Source organism: Engraulis encrasicolus, chromosome 1 (genome assembly GCF_034702125.1).
Source record: "Engraulis encrasicolus isolate BLACKSEA-1 chromosome 1, IST_EnEncr_1.0, whole genome shotgun sequence".
Taxonomy (NCBI): domain Eukaryota; kingdom Metazoa; phylum Chordata; class Actinopteri; order Clupeiformes; family Engraulidae; genus Engraulis; species Engraulis encrasicolus.
This window is the reverse complement of record NC_085857.1, coordinates 57,813,067-57,817,140: the sequence shown is the minus strand read 5'-3', so window position 1 is coordinate 57,817,140 and position 4,074 is coordinate 57,813,067. Positions and strand designations below refer to the sequence as shown.

The following is a 4,074-nucleotide window of genomic DNA, read 5'->3' as shown; positions in this document are numbered from 1 at the left end:
CTCTCTCTCTCTCTCTCTCTCTCTCTATCTTCCTCTGTCTGTTTGAGGTCATGTGCAACCCCTGTAACGTTTCCTGATTGAACGACTTATTTGGTCACAAAATAGCAAAAAGTTTTGCAACAGACCTTCAAGTATGTTTGCTAATATTAGCTTAACCTCGTAAACAAAATTATTAAAATTGCACCCATAGGTTCAGCGTTTTGTGCTACTGTATATGTTATTTGTTTTTTACTAATATGGAACAGAGCACATCAGAAGCACAACTCTGATTTTCTATTTGCCTTTCAGCACAAGGAATAACAACAACAAGACAGAGAGAGAGGAATTATCATACCCCCTTTTGAAAGCGTAAAAATATCTTACACGATTTCTGAAAATGAGTTATTACATTATTACATTGCATTTGGCAGACGCTTTATAACCAAAGCGACTTTCAAAAGAGGACATAATCAAGCCAACATCACAAGCAAATACAAAGTGCACAGGAGATATACAGAACAACAAGTGCAGTTGCAAAGAGGGGTTAGTTTTTTTTTTTTTTTAAGAGTAAATATAGAGTACACATACACACAAACACACACACACAAACTAAACTAAACTAAACATCATGTCAGGAGTCTGCCCTGGGGCAAGGCCAGTTCAAGCATTAGTCTAGTAGATTCTCTCGAAAGAGGAATGTCTTTAGTTGTTTCTTGAAGGCTGCAAGAGATGTGCTTAGTCTTGCTACCTCTGGGAGACCGTTCCACCACTTGGGTACCACAACAGAGAACAATCTTGACTGGGAGTACCTAGAGCGACTGGATGGCAGAGCCAGACGGCTTGTGCTGGATGAGCGCAGTTCTCTTCTAGTAACATAAGGTGTTAGTAGGTCCTAGTTAATTGTACCTACACTGCAGATTGGTTCTCGTAGACCGGTATGCATTGGACACATACACACACTTAAACACACTGCACTGCCCTTACGGAAGGAAAATATACTGCAATATACTACAATTTATACTGCAATACATTAGAAAATATATCACAATATATCACAAACACGCTCATATATTTGAAAATATATAGCAATATATTATTGAACAATATATTACTATATATTGATCAATATATTTTAAAATATATGGCTGGCAAAACAAAACTGTATTCCACTATTCAGTCTGTATTTCTTGATGTTTTTAGTTCAGCAAGCACATTTTGCACGACATTGGACATTTACTCGACATTATAAAGTCATTTTAGGTGGACCATATATGGCCATATATAATAATATATTGATCAATATACAGGAGTCTCTGATTGAATCATCTCAGCTCTCATATCACGTATGACGCGCCTACGTCACGTCGTCACAACCTGAAGCTAAAGTGGCGAGAGAGCCGTCTCGGCTCGAGCGCGGTCCGGATTTTGGCTCCACACTATCGCCAGCCAGACTCCCCACCACAGTGACACAAACCAACCAGCCGCCTCGAGGTAAGTTATAAAGAGAAGTTTGTTAATTTGTTAACAGAAATATACAAGCATATAGTCTGAAACGTCTACAGTGGTTGATGTGCAAAGTTTAGCCAAGTGGTTATCGAAGTTGGATGTTTGTTCATTTTTTTCCCCAAGGACTAGAAATACGTTATTTTTTTGAATTTCCCGCTCTACCAAGCTATTGTACTACTAGCGATATTTGCGTTGTCGAAATGGTGTGTAGTTCTCATTGACAGTAGGTCTGGTTCTACACATCTTGAAAACGTAAACGTAATACTTGGGTCGATATTATATGGTTGTAGTGGTCAATTTCAGGTGAGCCCACTTTATTTGGCTTGTCAGAGAACGTTAGCAACATCTATCTGGCTAATACTGCTGAGCCCCAACGTCAGCCTAGAAAGCCAGGCCTCAGTTAATTAGCCGCCTAGCTTACTCGGCTAACGCAAGGGAATCGAAGCAGAAGTGAAGTGCGACAAGATCTAAATGCACATCGCTAACTTGCTTAAAAAATGGGCACTTCAGTAAAGTAAAACGAGGCAATGTCCTGCATTATTTTTGGTAAAGCATAGCTGTTGCTGCTTCGGTTTTCCCATTGTGGTAACATCAATAGGTTTTTTTGAGTAACTTGCTCACGAACTAACTGCACTGTACCGTTCTTGTAGAGCTATTGTTAGAGGTTAACGAAGCCTTGTCGTCAAATTGGTGAATTTCAAAACGGTAGCCTACACGTCGTTGTGTTCAGCTACTCTGTGATAGTTCGGAGTTTGCTTTGCTCACAGCATATTACATTCATTGAGTCATGTTGGTGTTCATGTTTACTCTTAAACGAATGCGCGAGTCATTCTTGTTCATCGGAATTCATTCTCGCCAGTTACATGCATGAGTTTAAGTCTTCCTTCGCTTCATCATCTTCATAAAAGAGTGCCTTCGTGCCAAGAACAGACGTGCAACTGTTAACGATGCTGGCTGCTGCGATTTCAATGTCTTGTCTTCCCTGTTGTCGGGACGAGACACAGAGTGCCACTACGACGCTCTGCGACTGCGAGCTAGAATGCTGTAGTTCCACCAGTCTACCGAACTTCCCCCACCCAGATTTAGCTCATAATTCTGACAATGATATAGAAGTGATGAGCTTGGTGGGTATCCTTGTGCCTATTAAGTGTGTGAGTGAATGTTAATTTTCTGTTGCTCTTTTAACTTTTTTTGCAGAGGTTGCTGAAGAGGTATGCAGCGATGGTCTGGAGGAAAAAATAGTCACATGGACTGGAGTGCATTCCAGTACTTGAAATGGTAAGCAATACTGTGCCTTTACTATGCTCACTCACTGGTGATGATCATGCACTTAATGGGGAATACATCTATCTGAACTTTGGGGGGAGGTTCAGACTCCCTTGGTGCAAATATAATCGTTTCAAAAAATCCTTTATACCTCATTCAATCAAGCTACTGAATAAACCGGGAATAAGAGAGATTGAGTGGGACAAAATGGACCTCTGCAGCTAGTGTTGGTACTGCTGGTGGGGATGGAAGCTAGGGTAAAAGTTGGGAGGGGGATATGTAGACATGAATGTATCCCTGTTTTTATTATTTTTATGTTAATTATGGAATGGATGTAACCTAGTTATTTATTGCAGGGTGAAGGTGTGGTTGGTTGTAGGACGGTGTGTGTGTGTGTGTGTGTGTGTGTGTGTGTGGGGGTTGTGCACCTGTGCATCTGTTCCATTTTTTCTAACAAGAAGTACACTTGTTACATTACATTTAGCTGACACTTAAATCCAGAGTGACTTGAAAGAGGTCATAGAGCATGAACTACTATTTGGCGGCAAATCACTGCTGAAAACCTGGGTCTGTGAAGGAGGGGAATGGACTTACTTTTCATTGAAGGTGGTGTGGTGTTTTATACTCCCTCTTGCCCTCTGGCTTTTCACTTGCTATGTGGACTCTGTATGAGCATTGGTAGTCAGTCAAGAGACAAAATAAATGTTTCCCAAATCATTTACAGGACTTTGGTCCATATATTCTCGCTAGCTTAGCAACATTCTTCCTCTGAGGATATGTAAAACAAAACAAAAAATGAATAATAAGATATTTTACACACCCAGGTCAACAATTTTAAGTGTTACCCCTAAATAGTTGCCTGCCCTTTTAAAGATGCACTGTTTAGGATTGTTCCCAGATTAGTTATTGTGACTATGCTGCTCATTGAAACTACTACTACCTAATGTACTGCACAGCCATGGAGAAGATTAATCTTTCATGATTGAATGGTGTAATATTCCCAGCCATAGTGAATACTCTGTCTGAAATTGATGGTTATGGTAAGCATGTAAGCAGGTGGGGGTTGGGCGTGTCGAGCAATGTTGCCATCGAAACCCAAGTTTTTGTTTGTCCAGTTAAATAGTTGGCGTAAAGGGCAGAATGAATCCTCGTGCATTTCCTCCCGACAATTATATGTTCTCATATACTGTTTTATGGACATGCATGGCTCTGCTGTCAAGTGTTTACCTACAAGTACAATGTTGTAACTAGGGATGTTAACCGGTAACCGGTTAACCGATAGTCGACCGGATCAACTTTAACCGGTTAAAAATTTCTGCCACC

The 4,074-nt window shown here is 40.5% G+C and overlaps 1 long non-coding RNA gene across 1 annotated transcript in view; it reads left to right on the top strand.

Moving 5' to 3' along the window:
* The first annotated feature begins 1,027 nt into the window (after positions 1-1,027).
* Positions 1,028-4,074, top strand: part of LOC134455887 (uncharacterized) — a 4,400-nt gene continuing 1,353 nt past the window's right edge. Inside the window, exons 1-2 of the long non-coding RNA XR_010036186.1 lie at positions 1,028-1,470; positions 2,683-2,763. This is a non-coding gene — a long non-coding RNA (uncharacterized LOC134455887). The remainder of the gene's footprint in view (positions 1,471-2,682; positions 2,764-4,074) is intronic.